Below are 19,086 nucleotides of genomic sequence, written 5' to 3'. Positions count from 1 at the left end.
CAGGCTAAATGTGCTAAGTGGGATTTAGAGAATACAGCAAGGATTCCAGAAAACTCAAGTGTTTGTTCTTTCCACATTTATGAGCACATTCTCGGTCACAGTGGCTGTGGCCATTGATGGGGATACAGGTGATGGAGGCACTTCCTTCCACTCTTGAGTCAGTTATACCTCCAGGGACATGAATATAAAAGCCAATGGATGTAGACAGGTTCAGTGTGATGGCTGCTATGATGAAGGTCGTACAGGGTCCATTGGGGGCATGAGGGGGGAGTTTAGGGTGTGTGGGTCAGGGAGGCTTCAAAGAGGAAGTGACACACAGCTCACTCAACACTGGTACAGCATGACATAACTGGGGGTTGTGAGATGCCAGCGTCCAGAACGCCCTGTGCTATTACACACATGGAATTGTTTCTCTACATATTTTTCTTACCGTGCATTTATATTTTAAGAGAGAGGACATATCAGAAAATGAAAGGCCATCAGCCAGGGTTACAGGCAGACCTTCATTATTGCTGGATCTCATGCTATAGCTGTTACATTACGTGTTTCCCTATCGCTTCTTCCCTATGAGACTGTTGGGGATTTGCAAATTGATGTTCTTGAGGCTTTCCTTTTGTATTTTTTCACGTATTCAAGGGTTCAAAGTATGTTTTACTATCTTTTCATTTTCCTTTTGATCAATCTAAAAACTAAAGCTGCTTTCATATTTACTTCTTTTTTGTTTCTTAAAGAAAATCCTGTGTCAAGGGGCACCTGGGTGGCTCAATTGGTTGAGTGTCCGACTTTGGCCCAGGTCATGATCCCATGCTTTGTGGGTTCGAGCCCCGTTGGGCTCTGTGCTGACAGGTCAGAGCCTGGAGCCTGCTTCGGATTCTGTGTCTCCCTCTCTCTTTGCACCTCCCCCACTCTGTCTCTCTGTCTCCGTAAAATAAATAAACATTAAAAAAAAATTAATCAAAAAAAAAAAAAAAAAAAAAGAAAACCCTGTGTTGATAAACATATTAGATTAGCATCAAGTGGAAAGCGTGTGTTTACTTAGAGATGGCCAAACAGAAGTATATATGAGGGATGCCTGGCTGGCTCAGTCAGTAGAGCTTGTGACTCTTGATCTCAGGGTTGTGAGTTTGAGACCCACACTGGGTATAGAGATTCCTTAAAAAACAAAATCTTTAAAAAAAAAAGAAGTAAATATGAAAGCAGCTTTAGTTTTTAGATTGGTCAAAAGGAAAATGAAAAGATAGTAAAACATACTTTGAACCCTTGAATATGTGAAAAAATACAAAAGGAAAGTTTCACTGCCATTCCATCTTTAGTGACTAAGAGGAAGAGAAAATGGAAACAAACATCACCATGAATGAAGTTCAAGTGGCTCCTATTGACAAAATGAGGAATACTGTTTATCGTCAGTATCACGCAAATTCTGAAGTCTTTGAGCACCTTGAGCACAAATTTGAGGTCCTTGGGATATCGGGATATCCCTATCAAGTTAAATCAGCATGATCTATCTACATTGTATATGGTTTAAGAGGCTGAATTTGAGATGTGCCTAATGTTTCATTTATTTATAATCACCCTGCAAATACCTGCAGTATGTCCCCACTCCCAACTGTATTCATTTCTCCCTTCGAAGGCTGGAGCACACTTCAGGTTAGTGACTAATAACCAGTAAATCCTCTGTTATAATGGCTGCAGATAGGGGCGACTGGGTGGCTCAGTCGGTTGGGCGTCCGACCTCAGCTCAGGTCACGATCTTGCAGTCCGTGAGTTCGAGCCCCGCGTCGGGCTCTGGGCTGATGGCTCAGAGCCTGGAGCCTGTTTCTGATTCTGTGTCTCCCTCTCTCTCTGCCCCTCCCCCGTTCATGCTCTGTCTCTCTCTGTCCCCAAAATAAATAAACGTTAAAAAAAAAAAAAAAAAAAAGAAATAATGGCTGCAGATAGGAGTGTAGCATTTCATTTTCTGTCAACTCAGCAAACATTTTTAAAACAAGATTTAGGGGCACCTGGGTGGCTCAGTTGGTTAAGTGTCTGACTTTTGATTTCAGCTCAGATCATAATCGTGTCGGTGGTGAGTTTGAGCCCCACGTTGGGCTTTGTGCTGTCAGTCCAAAACCTGCTTAGGATTCTGTTTCCCTCTCTCTCTGCCCCTCCCCTGCTCTCTCTCTCTCTCAAAATAAATAAATGAACTTAAAAAATAAAAATAAAAACAAGATTTAATATTTTTTTGCAACTTGCAAGTCTACATAATTTTATCCTAAAAAGAAAACTAGGGCTTTCTATATTTTGGGGATCCCATCACATAGTTTTTTGTTAACTCCAGATGTTGGCTTGAAAAAGTATGTTTTAAGATGACTGCTAGTGGTTTCCAGGCATTTTTTCAAGTATATCCCATTTCTAAAATACACAGAAAAGTGATACGTTGGCTTTCTTAAAGGATTTGCCAGAGATTATACCCTTCAAGTAAAGTGATCCTGAATTCAGCTTGGTTGTCAGTTTCATTAAGAAGGAAGTAGCTCATCTCATATAAATATTCTTCAGCAACGCCCTGTGATGCTGACAGTCATGCTTTTTAGGAGCACCCAGATGGGGGACCTTTCTAACTACAGCTGGAAATAGTCTAAGATGAATTAATTTGTTATTTTAGAGTTAATAGTGGTAGGTGTTAAGAAAAGACTTCTTTGTGTGTCTGTGTTTTTTCTTGGATAGCAAAGTGAAATCTGTAGAGCTGGGTGGGGGCTTTGTGACAGTGACAGGTTTAGGAGACTCTCAGTGCCACCCTGAAAGGAGACAATACCTATATTCTTGACCTCACATTCCTTATTTTATGCCAAACCTAATTGGTAGCACTGTAGTTATATATTTAAGAAACATGTACTTCTTGTTCTTTATGGCTTAGCAGAAATTTCCTTCACTCAGAAGTAAGGTATTTTTGAAATGGTCTATTGACTGGAAAGTTATGGGTCAGGGATGTGCCTAGGATCAGGTGGTTCAGGTAAGGATGAAGAAAGAAAGTTTTGAAGATGTTAGAACTGTGGTCGACAACTTGGGCTGTCAGCTCGGAGAACTAGTAAAGTGGAGAAAAATAGTTTTATTCTCTAATAGAAATATGGTGTGGGCTGGAAGAATATTTAAGAATTAGGTGATCAAGACTTTGAAATGGATAGTTGAAGCACAGTTGTCGACATTTTGTTGCAGTCATTCATATAAAAATCTGAATCATATATTAACTCTAAACGGATGGCACACTGGGGCACCTGGCTGGCTCAGTCAGGGGAGCATGCAACTCTTGATCTTGGGGTCGTGGGTTTGAGTCCCACATTGGGTATAGAGATCATTAAAAATAAGTAAATAAATGAACTAAGTGGATGGAATACTTCTTAATTTACCAAAATTATGAAGGTGTTGCTAGGAAAATGATGTGATCTGAGCATTAGGTATTGAGATTGATCTCAGATGACCCATCTGGTCATGGGCTATAAGGACTTTTGTGTGTTTTGGGGTCGGGGCAGGGGAGGGCTTTGAAGGTAACTGTTTTTAGGGTGCTCTGTGTTAGCCAGGAGTCAAGAAAATTTGCCTCCTGTTTGTTATGTCTGAGTTTGAATTTGATTCTCCATGGATTCTGTGTAAGATCTTAATGCAAGAAAGAATGTCTGCATGAAAGCACTTTGGAGGGGTACTTGAAATGAAGCTGGGAGCCATTTATCTGGCATAGAGATTCTTCTAGATGCTTCTTCTGGACAAGAGAGAGCTTCTACCGGAAAGGGGCAGATGCAGGGAATCAGCAAAGGGAATCTCCCAGAAAATGGGGATATGAGCTGGTCTCACTTACTACCATGTGGCCGGCAAGACAGATTCCCAGATGTGGGAGCCAGGGAGCATTTCTGGAAGGGGCAACTACAACACCACTTTCTTTCCCGTCAGAGTACTTGAAGTGCAGATTGTACCACAGATGGCCAAATCAATGCCACACTTCTTTCTGGAAATTTAAGGCCATGGAGATGAGGAAAGAGATGTAGAGAGCAAAGATGGAGAATGGGATAAAAGTGAAGAATTTAGGGGTGTCTGGCTGGCTCAGTCAGTGGAGCATGTGACTCTTGATCTTGGGGTCATGAGTTCAAGTCCCCCATTAGGCATGAAGCTTACTTAAAAAAACAAAAGAAAGCAAAACATTGAAGAGTTTATACAATGCTTCCCAACTTGTTATACACTGTGGCACACCAAGAAAATAATGTTTTTACAGCGACTGGGAAGCTCTTGGCAGGAGATGACCAGCTTAGAAGTTCCAACCATTCCTGGCCCTGTCCAGCCACCAGAGGGCTGAGGGGATCGTAGACCCAGGCACACCCTATCCTTGCATGTTGATTGGGGAAACCCTAATCTAGTGAACATCATGAATATACAGAGTGACAAGACGGAGGTCATGGAGCCCTCTGAGAATCTGATTCAAGTTATATTTCCTCTCCCCAGAAACACCACAATTGTACATACACACAGAATTTTGCCCATAATTTCCAGAGACTCATAAAATCACTCAAGTCCACTTTGGGACCTCAGAAAGAGAACTCTTGCTTTAGATAATTGGTCAGAGAAAGAGTGTTGCTGAAGAAATGAAGGCAAAGGATAAATTCAGCAACTCGGACCAAAAGTCCACCTAAAGAATGATAGAATCACACTCTTGGGGTTTTCCATGGCCCTTTCTATAAAGCTCTGGCTTTGGAAATGGTTCAAAGGCTGGGGACACCAAGCAGAAAAGATCCAGGTAATTAGATCCAAACAACCGAGAGCACCACAGTGGCTGAGCAGATCGCTGAGCTCCACGTTGCCTACTTTTTAAAGGCATTGATGTTAACTTGGTCAGGATGACTATTTGGTAAATGGTCAGTTCACTGGTACAGTTTAGTTTCTGAATCTCTTTCTTCCCAACATTTTTCAAAGGGAACATTCTCTAATCCCTCAATATGTGTGGCAGAACCAGGAGGGTGTGGCAAAGCCCTTCCACGGACTTCCAAGTTTGATGGAGCCTGCTTGGGCCCTTGTTGGCCCTAGGGCTCTACTGCTTGGTTCATAATCAGTTTTTCTGACGGACTCAGCAGTCCTTGCCCAAATAAGCCCATATGCACCCTCAAAGCACCTAGAGTGGGGAGATGATGGGGACTCAAAACAAGACATTTGGGGCTAAATGCCTTACTAATTATTTCTGAAACAAAAAAGCCAGATCTCAAAAGACTAAATGGTGAGTAAGGGATAGAGCAGCAGTGTTACCTTGAATAATGTATGACTTCTGCTAGTTTACTCTCAGGTCTCACATCACTTGAAAGTTGTCTCTTTGCAAAATACAGCCTGGAGGGAAATTTTGCCAGTGTCGTGCTCTGGTGAGTTAATATGCATTTAAACAGTTTTATAACAGATTATTTACCAACGGGAACAGAATGCCTTGGCACGAGATGCCTTTGAGAGAGCTGTCCTAGTGCGCTAGCTAATTCCATATTTCAAAATAATTTCCACATACTTCCTACTTCCTGTAGGTGCTCTCAAACTCTTCCCTCTACTGGTGAAATGAAAAAGTGACAAGTAGGTGAGATTATGTTGCCCTCTGGTGTCAGCCAACCCAAAAGAAAGAGCTAGAACTCGGGAAGGGGATAAGAGGTAGACAGAAGATAAAAAGAGGACACTCCATACCTGGAGAAAGATGGAGACATGGAGAGGGAGGGAAATGGAGAAAGAAGATGGGAGATGAGTATGGCATCCATTCCCCCTGGGTCTTCTTCTCACTGGTGGATGATGGGATTTCAATTCCCCCTTGGCTGAGAAGGAGAAAGATACCACCATGGTTATTCATCTACTAAATCTGGTGTCTCTGTGATCTGTGATGAGGAAGAGTAGGTTCATGGAAGGATGGGACTTGGCCTTTCCTCTTTGGGGAACCAATGGGGAAGAGAACCGGGTGGTGGCCAACCTTCAGAATTGCAGATACCTATCCTGACCCACCTCTTCTTTGAGATGGAGACCGACCCTAGATTTCTATTCCTTTTAGGGATTCTACCAGTAATCCCCAAGGCAGGCAGGGCTTCACTATCTAGCCCTTTAGCATATGCCTGAGCTTGAGGGTCTTCTGGGGAGAAGGGTAGTGGCAGTACCACTGGCCCCTAGAGCTCCTCCTCACCCCAGCCCTTCCCCTCTTGCCATATTACCAAGCTTTGTCCACTCTTTGGATGTGCTTGCCAGAGCACGTGAACAGAGTATGGTTGGCTTGTCCAACCTATTTAATCTTGAGTCATTTCTGGATGTCTGTCCTGTCACTGATTTTTGGTGTCCTGTATAGGGGCAGGCATTATGTCTTTTTGCTGCAAACTGTGGAAAGTCAGTGGAATATTATTAATGACTTTTTTTTTTTACAGAAACAATTAATGACTTTAAAGAATTAATGAGGGGGGCGCCTGGTTGGCTCAGGTGGTAGAGCATGCAACTCTTGATCTCGGGGTTGTGAGTTTGAGCCCCACATTGGGTGTAGATATTACTCAAAAATAAAATCTAAAAAAAGAAAAGAAAAAGAATCAATGGAATCCTAGAGCAAAAATGTGGGCAAAGTTTGGGCAGAGGCATGGGGAGGTCAAGTATTCCATCTTTGGTCAAGACTAGAGGAGATAACAGAGCCATGGAAAGGAATCCTTTGGGCAGAGAGCCCTGTGGGGGAAAGGAGAACACCAAGGATGTCTGGTTAATGGGAAAGAGGCAGGAGGTAGGGCAAAGGAGAAAAGTAAAGTTGGGAGAAGAAGGCTCCATCAGGTGCAAGTTCTTATTGTAGATTCTTTTGATTTCTTCAAATCTTAGTTCAAAAGACAGTAAAGTTGGGACGTCTGATGTATTCCTCAGGCTGGCAGAACTCCTGAGTGAAAGAGGATTAAAAATCTAGATCCTAGGGGCGTCTGGGTGGCTCTGTTGGTTGAGTGTCCGACTTCGGCTCAAGTCATGATCTCACGGCTCCTAAGTGCTAGTTCGAGCCCCATGTCCAGCTCTGGGCTGACAGCTCAGAGCCTGGAGCCTGCTTCAGATTCTGTCTCCCTCTCTGTGCCCCTCCCCTGCTAGAGCTCTGTCTTTCTCTCAAAATAAATAAACATAAAAAAAAAAAAAAATCTAGATCCTAGCACCTGGTAAATTCAAGACATTATCGAAATGAATGAATGTAATATTGCAACTGATTTTATTATTGGTTTTCAAACAGAAGGCACGTGTATGGGTGGTAATAATAGAAAAAGGGAAAACAGATTACTTATGCCCCCTCTCCCCAGCTACATCCAAGTAAGAAACTCAGGTTCAGGCTAGTTAAGAGTTTTGGAAACTATGAAAGACTGGAAATCACAAGAGAAATCTAGAAAAGAAAACCAGTGGAATAATTTTCAAAAATAGCTAATTCATAAATGTGTAAATTATTTTAATTTATTTAGTCATTATGCAATTGAAACACAAATCGGCATAGTGATTTCCCCAAATTCTATAGGCAAGGCAATACACAGGGGATTGGGCCGGGTACCCCACTGGGAACTTCCTGTTTCTACCCCCACATATCTTTCCCACAGGTGTGAATGCTTAGTTAATGCATATGAATACCTGGGATTGGCTTTTAGGGCAAAGAAAGTGCAAAAGGACACTGTAATGTGATGTGATGTGATGTGACGTGACGTGACGTGACGTGACGTGACGTGGTGTGGTGTGTGTGTGTGTGTGTGTGTGTGTGTGTGTGTGATCCTACCCATTTTACACAGGTGCCTTCCAGGAAGTATGTGCTTTTGAACTTCAGGTCTTTGAGCACCCATCCACCTCAACCCACTTGCCTCGCATTTGCTCCCTCAGAGCACATCGTGGCTTAGTTTATTCGTCCAGCACTGGCTTTGCCTGTAACCTTAGTGCGCTCTTCTAGAAAAAGATGCTTTATTACATTCAGACTAGGTTGTTCCTTAAGAAGTTGGTTTGTTTGGGCTCATTTTATTTGTCAAAATAGGAGATAGGCCGCTATGGAGCAATCATTTTGTGAAACCTTTCTCCACCCCCACCCCAACCCTCCCCACCCCCGCCCCATCTTTCTTTGTAAGTCAGAGCGATTTTGTATCACCCAAGCAACAAAGTGATTTACGCATGAAAGAGAGGGACAATCTATTCTAATGGTTAAGAGGCAGTAAAAAATATTTATGTGTGCCTGGCTGATGTTGACTTTTGGAGAGCGAGCGTTCACTTGTAAACTGAAAGCTGGGGGAAAATGTAAGATGGAAAGGCAGACTTTGGGGTTCTAATTCTGAACACAGATTTTCTTAGGAAAAAAAAATTATCTCCATTGTTTTGGTTTCAGATTCTGCATTTGTCAGACGGAGTTGTTAGCTTGGAGTCTTCCGTCAACATTGCTGGGAGGAGTCGTAGCTGACTTTCCTAAGGCTGATTCTCAGGCCCGGGGGTGGGGGGGCTTGGAGGTTGGCAGTCTGGGGAGAGGGGATGGGGCGGTGCTAGGCGGCTCCCTGGGGCACGGGTTGGGGTGTGGGGCAGGCTGTTGAATCTGAACTCTTCTGAGGCCTCAGCTTTTCCTTTTATCTTCCTTAGTCTCTCAAGTAATAATGCCCTTGTGAAGCAAAATATTTTTTAAATTAAAAAACAGCAGATGGTTGTGTATGCTTGTCTCGTTTTCCTGCCAGCATCCTGCACCTCGCAGAACCCTACCTGCAGCCTTGGGTGTGCAGCAGATTTAGGGCTGATGGGTCGGATTGTAATCTGCGTGCACCCCAGCTGATGAATCGGTGGTAAAGCTTTGCTCGGTAATATTTGTACGGAAAATGCAATGTTTGCACAATAAAGCTCTCCAGATTTTTTAAGCCGTAGGAGTGAGGCCAGTTTACAATCAATGATAACAGGTTTCCCGCGCTGCCATTACCACAAATAGTATCTTATTTCAGCAAAATGGTGGCAGTCAGCGGGAGGTCCAACAATGCAGATTTTAATCAGAAAATTTAATTTTATATACAATTCACAGTTTGTGCACGGTGAGAAATGTTTCTCACTGCATGAACTTTCGGGACTCGGCTCTGAGCAAAAGGAGTTTCAATTTATGTAACGCCTTTCTCAGCAAACAATGCCCCAAAGCACTTGCTGGTAATATATGGCTCGTGCTGCTGCTCAGGAAGCTACTGCGGCAGTCTTTCTTAAAATTACCCAGGATATTTATTTGGAGCAATTAAAAGAAGCACTACATTCCACACAAATCCGTTTTTAATGCAGACATTAAATTGGCTGAGGGTTTAATGCGGACTCTGTGAGACTGCTACCGCCCAGTCCGCTCTCTGCCCAGATTTGCTCCCTTGTAAGGCAACTTTCCGCCCGGGCTCATTTCATTTTCCCAGTTAACTTGTAAAACTCTCAGAAGAGAAGTCTATAATGTTGACAGGGCCTTTACATGAAGGGCCCTGGATTTGGAGGAGTTGAATCGCAGGCCTGGTCCAGGAAGTAGTGGACACAGGGAGGAGAGGAAGGTCACACGCTGTCCCACAGATGACCCAGAAATGCCAGCCCTTGACTAATTTGCTGTTCTTGAGCAGAAGCGGGGGCTAAAGAGTGCCAGGCTGCTTTCTCTAGAAGGACAGCAGGACCTGCTCCTCTCTGTGAGGGTGGGGGGATATCACTCACATACTTGGTAAGAGCAGGCAGAGTCAGAGAGAGGAGGTGGAGGGGAGAGGCAGGCAGAGAGAGAAGGCCATGGCTAAGCTTTACAGGGCACAACCCTCCCATTTGAGGAAGGGACAGGAAGCGGTAATTGAGTCTTCCATACCAAGGTCCAGTGGAAGGAGGTAATGAGAGTGGCTCCAGAAATGGAAAGTCTTAGGTAAGTCAGCCCCTCATTAAGAGGAGCTGGAGAAGGTGGACAGGTGGGATGCCATCCACCTGGTCTCACCCCTGGTCCCCGCCAGGAGAAGACACCTCTCCGCTTATGGGAGCAAAGTGCCCCCTCCATTGTTCCCTAATAGGGTCTGTGATGGAGTCCTTGCATGCACCTTGGGGAATCCCTTCACTGTCCATCCCCCAAACTGGTCTTCACCTCTTCCCCAGTGTTGGAGCCTATGTGACCTTGAGTTCACAGACAGTTAGTCTTGTGTTAGGGGGAGGGGGAGGTAACAGTGGCTTAAACAGGAGCATCCCAGCCCTGTTTTATATTATGCTGGGACCTGGGGATGAAGTCATGAAGGCACCGTGACGGGCTGGTGGGAAGACAGAGCTGGGCTTAGCAATATGGCATGTGCCATTTACTGGGAGTCTGCTCTGTTACTCCAGCAGAGAGAGAGAGAGAGAGAGAGAGAGAGAGAGAGAGAGAGAGATCCCATTTTCCCAGGAAGAATCAGATTCTGAGACTCAGAGAAGTTAAGTAACTTGCTTAGCTGAGGTCACAGAGGGCCGTGGACACACAAGGGAGGGCAGAGTAGGACCAGCTCCATTAGTGTTCTCTCAGGAGTGGGGTCTGGCAGGGCATTTCAGGAGCTGGCCTTCAGTCCTGGGAGCAGGCAGTTCCACTGTGGCTCCGCAGCAGGGTGCCTGGAAGGGAAGGCTGTCCCGTCTTCCCAGGGGGAAACTAACCCCGAGGCTAACCTTAAGATAAGTTTTAGGCCAGAGATACAATAGGCCCTGGTTAGTAGTCAATGCCTGGAGCCCTGTTTGGAAAATAATGTAGAGCCTGAATCTAGACTCAGTGGGAAAGGATACTGAGGTTGATTAGCAACGTCTGTCCTCCCTCAACCAGGGAGGAGGGCGTAGTGGTTGTTTAGAATGGATTTGCAATCCTGGTTTAGGTATCCTGGCTTTGAGGATTTTTTTCATTCTGTCAAATGCTCATTATTTTCCATACACAGATAGGAATCTCACCTCTCCTTCCCTATTAACCTGAGCCCACAGCTTTGGAGTTGCATTTGGTCATGCATCTTATCTGGGGAGAATATTCAGGCATGCACAGAGAAAGTCAGAGAGTTCTTAATGAGAGTCTAAAATTCAAAGAAGACAGGAAAGATTTATTTCGCATATGTTTATAATGGTACGAAGTATGAGCTTGGCACTTTCCTAAGTGTTTTACAGATATTAACTCAATTATTCCTCATCAAAGGCCTATAAGATAGGTCTCCGTATTATCCTCATTTTACAAATGGAATGATTAAAGCCCAGAGAGGCTAAGCATCTTGTCCAAGGTCACACAGCTTTGTGAATTCAAGCAGTCCAATGCCAGAGTCTATGTGATTAAATTACAGGGTGTTGCCTCTCTGCAGTGTACATATTCCTGTTTTGCTTTCCATGTGGTATCGTGCTTTCTGTGCTTCATGCTGGTTTTCCAGACTAGATTGGGAAGTTGTAAAGTAAGGGATTATGTGTTACTGAGTATAAGCACCTGAAACAGGAGGAACTTCAGGAGGAACTAAGACATGAGTACGGACGATCAGTAAGATGACTGTAGGAATCAGTCACATCGTGTTTGAGTCTTTCTCTATTTGTGGGTCTGGCTCCACCTCCAGGGTGAGCTGCCCAGGGGAGGGACCCGAGTTACACATCTTCATATCCCCAGCATCTAACACAATAGAGAGGAGACCATCTTTCCTTTGTTTCCTACTTCATTAACTGATTCATTGATTCACTCAACAAAAATGTATTAAGGGCAAGCACCATGCTGGATGCCAGGAACGAACAAGTAGACAGCCCTTCTGTCTCTGTGGTTTGATTCCTACCTTGCAAGAGAATGTGTAGAAAAATGATGTTGACTTTCTTGAAATGGGACACATTTGTCTATTTTACCAAAAACAACAGGAAGTTACATATCATTGCAACCTATCGAGTCCCTCCTTATTGTCGTGTGTGACCAAGTAAAGCTGCAAACAGTCACTTTATTCCAATTTTACTTACCAAAGGCAGTGGTCGTCCCGATTAGTCAGATCTAATACTTACAGTTAAGAGAAAGCCCTTCTAGTGTAGGTAGAGCTGGTGGAAGAATTATCGGGCTCCCACGATGCGAGGTAGGGTTGTTTCTGCCCCTTTTGTTATAGGAAAAGCTTCAAGCATTATTAAGTGATGACAGACAGGATACTTGGCTTCTGGTATTTCTTTGAAGGCCGGCCTGTAGCGTGCTGCCTGGAAGCAGGAATGATTCCACAAATGGTCAGGGAGCCACCTAAACCGCCCTTCACACCTGGTCAAGGTGTGGAAACAGTGCAGTTGGGCTCCACCCTGGAAGGAGAACTGGCGTGGACCATTACAGTTTCCAGAGTCCCTTCTTTTACCCCCAAGGCAGTATCTCAAAAATTCCCTCAAACTGCTTTTCCCATTCTCTGAGGCTATTAAGTGCATCAGAGATCCTTCCTTATAGAGAAGGAAAAGGGTCTTCCCAAGAACCCACAGGGAGTGGGGGCCAGATTTCTTGCAAATCCTGGGTGTTTTCCACTCCCGAATACAGCTGAGCCCACTGTCCCCCTGGAAGCCCATGCCAGTCTTGGCAGCAGGATGTTTCAGATGATGTGGAAACTACTTGCTGGGGCCTCTCTTTTCAGGGTCTTCTGGGTGTGACCATATAATGATCGAAAGCAGTGTTTCAATAGACTTATTTGTAATTAGCTCCAAACTTAGTTTTTAAAAAATCGATATGTATTTATTTTTAAGATTTTATTTTATTTCACATACTTTTTAATGTTTTATTTATGAGAGCCAGTCCGTGCGTGTGCATGCGCACACACACACACACACACACACACACACACACGCACGCGTGAGTAGGGGAGGGACAGAGAAAGAGGGAGAGAGAAAATCTCAAGCAGGCTCTGCTCTGACAGCGAGACTCGATCCCATGAACCGTGATATCATGACCCAGCCCAAAATCAAGAGTCAGATGCTTTACCGACGGAGCCACCCAGGTGCCCCTAAGATTTTATTTTTAAGTAATCTCTCCACCTGATGTGGGGCCCGAACTCACAACCCCGAGATCAAGAGTTGCATGCTCCACTGACTGAGGCAGCCAGGTTCCCCCAAAATTTGATATGTATTTAATGAAAAATTTGAAAATATAAAAATGTAAAATGAAGAATCTCATCATTTAAACACAGTAATTGCTAACATTTTGCTGTATTTACTTCTGATTGCTTTTTAATATATTTGGAATCACACTGTAATAATAATAGCAGCTAACATCTGTTGAGGGCTTACTCTGTGTTGGGTACTGTTCTTTCTATGTCTTATCTCATTTAAGCTTCCTGTCAAATTATGAGGTAGCTACTATTTTTACTCCCATTTCACAGAAATTAAAACTGAGGCATAGGGAGGTGAGTACCAGCAGTAGATAATAAGCAGTAGAACCATGCCATCCATTTCCAGACTCTGCATATGAAGCTTGGTATCTGTTTTTGAACTTAACTTTATATTAAAAGCACTTTCTTATTTTCCTTAGAAACACCAGCTTTCGGGGCTGCCTAATATTCCATCAAATAAATGTCCCATCATTTACTTAAGCACACCTCAATAATCTAAATAATACCACCATGAATTAAGTAGTCTTTGTGAATGAGGCTTTTTCCACATTTAGGATCACAAAATTTCCTGAGGATAAATTCCCAGATCTAGATTAAAAAGCTGCAAGAAAGTGACGATAAGTTTGTTGGGACATGCTGCCCAATATTTTCCAAGAGGACTGCATCTGGTCACACAGACACTGGCCATGGGGGTGCTGGCCCCGGAGGTTACCTGAACAGAAAATGATTGATTGATTGATAGGCAAAAACATATTGTTTTCAGCAGTTCTTCCTTGCCATGAAAAATTTTTAATCTTTTTTTAACATTCGTTTTCTCGGCTGTGTGAGAATTTACCTGTAAGGTATTTGTAGGTTTCTTCCTATCTCTTCCTATTTTTTCTCTTTTTTTTTTTTTTTTTTTTGGTCTCAGATCTGGAGCTAGGTTCTTGCTTCATCTGTGGGTTTGTTATAAGGGATAATAAAGAGTAATTAGAACAGAATGGGGGTGGAGGGAACCAGAAGAAGAAAGGTCTCAACTGCCCATCCTGCTTTCACTCCTGACAGAACTCCTGGACCACAGAGGACTTAGGGCCAACTCTAGGATTACCCTCTTAGCCTTCATGAACACAGTGACATCACCACAGGCACGTAATAGAAGCTCAATAAATGCCTGCTGGAGGAGTGAATCAATGAACTGTTCTGTCTGCCATACGCAAACCTACCCTCTCCTAGGGACTCTATAGCCTGAATCACTGTCAGCACTCCCTTTGGTAAAAAAAAAAAAAAAAAAAAAAAAAAAAAAAAAGGTTTGCATCTGTGATCCCAGGTCCTGGCCTTATTAGGATCCTAGAGGAGTGGCCAACCAGAGGTCTTTTAGCCCAAGGCAAAGAACTGAGATCAAAGCCTCTTGGATCTGTCCCAGGAGGTCCTTGCCTGCGAAGAGGACCAGGACTTCTTCCCTTTGTGACCTCTGAGGTTGCCAATCCTGATGCCATCCCTCACGGGAAAAGTGGGAAAAGAGGCAGGTTAGGGAAGTGAGGAAGGTGAGGGAGGTGATGTTCCTGGGGGAGGCTGGGTGATGACAAGTGTTTACAAAGATGGCTCACAGGCCTGTGGAGCCCTCCGGCCAGCTGAGGCTTCTCCCTGTAAGGAGCCCTTGCTCAGCATGGTCTCTTCGGCTCTCTTGGGGTATCAGGGGTGACAGCTAAGCTCACTCCTGCCTTTCCAGGGGGGCTGTGGGACTCACTCAGATGAGCTATTACTTGACATCCCTGACCCCATTTCTGTAAAAACTGTACAATGTAAAATTTAGGTGTTTGAGGTCTTCAGATGACACAGACAAATACTGCTTTTTGCCTGTAAGTTTTAAATGTCAAAAAAAATTGCAGAATGTTAGTCATGAAGTATGACACTGCCAATGGTGAAGTCAAACTTTTAAAAAATTATTTATTTATTTAAAGTTTATTTTTATTTGAGAGAGTGAATGAGAGCAGGGGGAGGGTCAGAGAGAGAGTGAGCAGAATCCCAAGCAGGCTCCTCACCATCAGCACAGAGGCTTGAATTCACAAACCGTGAGATCATGACCTGAGCCCAAACCAAGAGTCAGATGCTTAACCGACTGAGCCACCTATGCACCCCTCAAACTTTTTTTTAAATGTTTATTTATTTATTTTGAGAGAGAGAGTGAACACACTTGTGCAAGCCGGGGAGGGGCAGAGAGAGAGACTCCCAAGCAGGGTCTGTGGTGTCAAGGGAAAGCCCCACTCGGGGCTCGATCCCACAAATCCTGGGATAATGCCTTGGGCTGAAATCAAGAGATTTACACCTAATCAAACCGAGCCAGCCAGCCAGGCACCCCTGTATGAAGAGGACAAACTTTTAAGTAAAATGTACAGGAGGGCAGCCATCCATGTAAATGTACCTTATTTTAAAAATTAAGTGTAAGACATTTTAAGACTATGATTATACCAACCTCTTCTGTGAATCAGCCAGGGATGTGAATGTGTATAATGTTAGAAAGTATGTCACATGGGAGGAATCAGTCAACTATTTTATAATTAATGTGGCCCCAAACAGAATTATGGAAACTTACTTGTTATTTACTTATAAGTAAATTTGCTTCTGAAGTTTAGCCTGGCTAGGAGTTCCCAAACTATGTTACGGCATAATTAGACTTAGACCCTTAATGTAAAAGCCACAGTTAATCTTTCAGGGTTTTGCTTGGCTATTTTTCTTTTTAATCTGCAAAATGACAGGTCAGACTACAGTCTGATTTAATGAGTCTCGGTGGGGGCCAGACATAGGTATTTATTAAAAACCTACCAGGTAATTCTAATGTGCAGCCAGGCTGAGAACAATTGGCCTAGATGATCTCTCAAGTCCTTCTCCGGCACCTAAAGGCTGTGATTTCTATAATTTTAAATTTTCAATCAAAGTCAATAAGAAAATCAGATTCACTTCACAGAGAATTCTGCTTAAAAAACATCTTTCCAGGGGCACCCAGGGCACCTGGGTGTCTCTGTCAGTTAAGCGTCTGTCTGACTTCTGCTGAGGTCATGATCTCACGGTTTGTGAGTTTGAGCCCCACGTCAGGCTTTCTCCTGTCAGCATAGAGCCCACTTCAGATCCTGTCTCCCTCGCTCTCTGCCCCTCCCCTACTTGTTCTCTCTCCCTCTCTCTCAAAAATAAACATTTAAAAATGAAAACAAAACATCTTTCCAAATTCAAAGATCTCAGCATTCCTACAATGAAACTTACTTCATAACTGACCCAACCCCAACCCCATGAGGTATTTTGGGCATATCTTATGAATCTGGAAAATTTATGTTTGTCCTACACTTACACAGTCGTAAATGAGTTTTCAGGCAATTACAAAATATATATATATATATACAATATATATATATATATATATATATATATATATATATATATATATTTTTTTTTTTTTTATTTTTTTTTTATTTTTTTTTATTTTATTTATTTATTTATTTATTTATTTTTTTCCACCTTTGAGAGTCAAGATGTGGTTCAAGTTTTTGGTTTGGAAATCAAGGGGGATCCAATGAAATGTTTATGGATAAAGTAGAGAAGAAATGAAGATATTGAATCTTTGCTGTTAGCTTGAGTTGACAAGTCCCTGTGCGTGAGTGTGTGTTCGCACGTGAACCTCTGCTGGGATCAGGGAGGAGCAGCTGATGTTGGGGGAGATCTCGTAGACACTAAAAGGCAGATGGGGGCAGCCGCAGCCACGGGGCCAGCATGCTACTGATGTCAAGGCAATATCCACGTAGGAACTGTCCTTATTGGAGACTATGTTTCCAGAGCCATCAGATTTTAAAAACATACTTATGTTTTAAAACATAATTCAACTGGAGATGGTTTTTATTTTGTTGTTATAAAACCTAGGCACCCACACTAAGGGCTCAAATAACCACATCCTTGCTTGTCGTCTCACAAGTGTATCTGTGGCAAAGAAATGCCAAGCTGAAACCTCTCCATGAATAAGTCAAGAAACAGATCCAAGTTTGGTATTTAGATTAGAAATACAAGTGAAAGAAGTAACATTACCATCAGAGATGTGCATTTCTAAAGATTCATTTGAAAGTTTTGAAAAAAGTAAAGCTCATGCCCTGGGGCTTCTGGGAGTATGTACAAAATACAATAATTAAATTAAGTCCAGCAGTTAAAATTCCTCATAAAAAGAAAAAGCTGGAGCGCTTCCCAATGGGGAATGCTTGACTTAAAAGAAAGGTTTTACTCTGTGGCCTGAAGGTCAACAAACTGGGACTCTGTGGGAATGTATAAAATTTCTTAAAGGGTTCTTCGGTCTTTGTTTTGTTGAAAGAAAATAAAAGAGTAAAAAGGGACAAGTTTTTGAAAATTCAAAAAATGAAGGTGCAGTTCTAAAATCATCATGATTTTTATAAATGCAGCACTGGAGGCTATGAAAACACACTCTTTTCTGAGTACTAATCTAACACATATGCTCTTTGAGAAGGAAGGAAAAAGGCCAATGGCCCCTTTTGAACAAACCATTTTAAAAATGTGCTCATTTTCAGAGGCAGTGCGTGCAAATTCATGGTCCCTTCATTTGCTTATTTTGGAAATATTTACCTTAAATATTCTCATAAATATATCTCACAATTTAAAATTCCTTAGGCGAACACAAAGACTAATTGTTTTTTAAGAAGGTTTTTACAAAGCAGAGTTGTAAAAGATGATTTCGGTGGGGGGGGGGTTCACATCCTTAGTTATCTAAAATGGAATGTTTACCATAATTTGCAAATATCTGTTTTTATAAATAATCATAATCACTTATTGCTACCTTTCCGATAACGTCCCCTTCACCCCTCCACCCCCAAAGGAATAAGATTAAAAACAGGATGGAAATCAAATTTTATACCCTTGGACTTCGTTACTTGTAAGTATCATGAATTTCAGGCCGCACACTCAAATAATTTCTACTAAAACATAAGGAACCAGTAACCAATTTGCAGGACCCTTATCTTTGTCGTTTAAATAGAATCTGAATGTTGCCTTTGCAGTAAGACAGCACAATCAAATGCAGGAAATCAGGAATAGCAGTTTTGGCAGCAATATTTAATTTACTGAATAATTAGCAGCCTCACTGGCATTTCTACTTTGATTCCCAAAGTACAATATTAGCTGTCCTCTGCACTTGGGCTCTCTGCAGTAAAATGGGCTAATAAACTTCCTGTGCCAAGTTCACAGTAAATGAAGGACTACGGAGCATCATGCAAGCAGCTCACAACTTACGATGCCAGATTTACTTCCAAAATATGGACACAGAATTAGGAAAAAAAAATTTTTTTTTTACCTCATTTTCTTGATTTTGCTTTTGGAATTGCCAGCGGGGGAAGGAAGGTAAAACTAATGAAGAGGGACGTGGAAGCAGAACCACAGTGGACACAAAGACTAGATAAGAAAGATGAGACAGAATGAAGGCCATGGAGGAGGGGCCAAAGCAGTGAGGCCAGAGCCAAGGGGGGACCCAGGCTAACACAGCTTGGTGAGTCTTGAGGTCTACACCCTGCTCCTTCATCCCTCCACTGGGACTCCTTTCTTTCTTTCATTTTTTTTTTTTAAATTTTTTTTAACGTTTATTCATTTTAGAGACAGAGAGAGACAGAGCATGAATGGGGGAAGGTCAGAGAGAGAGGGAGACACAGAATCCGAAACAGGCTCCAGGCTCTGAGCTGTCAGCACAGAGCCAGATGCGGGGCTCGAACTCACGGACCGTGAGATCATGACCTGATTCGAAGTCAGTCGCCCAACCGACTGAGCCACCCAGGCGCCCCTGGGACTCCTTTCTTTACACTAGTCCAGACATTCTCCAGCCACTTAGACCAGTCAGTCCTCAGTGGGCAGTGATGCAAATATTCAGTCTAGGAGATGAGCCAGGAAGGCCCACTTCGAGCTAGTGTTTGCCTGGTGGTGGAGCTTCCTGACTGCGTTTGATGACCAGCTGTTTCAGTTGTGATGAGTTCAAAGATCTTTGCCAGGTCAGGCACTGCATCTGAAGGAGGCAGTTATTGAAAAAGAGGTTTCAGCTATTTTC

At 43.0% G+C, this 19,086-nt stretch overlaps 1 protein-coding gene across 2 annotated transcripts in view; it reads right to left on the bottom strand.

Annotated features, from left to right (window-relative positions):
• Positions 1-11,178: 11,178 nt before the first annotated feature.
• Positions 11,179-19,086, bottom strand: part of CLYBL (citramalyl-CoA lyase) — a 260,370-nt gene continuing 252,462 nt past the window's right edge. Inside the window, exons 9-10 of one of the 2 annotated variants that reach the window (XR_006199903.1) lie at positions 11,956-12,138; positions 11,186-11,352 (exon numbers count right to left, since the gene is read on the bottom strand). The gene's annotated coding sequence lies outside the window, so the exon portion shown is untranslated. Of the gene's footprint in view, positions 12,139-19,086 lie in introns of both variants that reach the window. The other variant, XM_042929753.1, reaches the window with a different exon arrangement.

Source organism: Panthera leo, chromosome A1 (genome assembly GCF_018350215.1).
Source record: "Panthera leo isolate Ple1 chromosome A1, P.leo_Ple1_pat1.1, whole genome shotgun sequence".
Classification (NCBI taxonomy): Eukaryota; Metazoa; Chordata; class Mammalia; order Carnivora; family Felidae; genus Panthera; species Panthera leo.
This window is presented reverse-complemented; position numbering and strand designations above follow the sequence as displayed.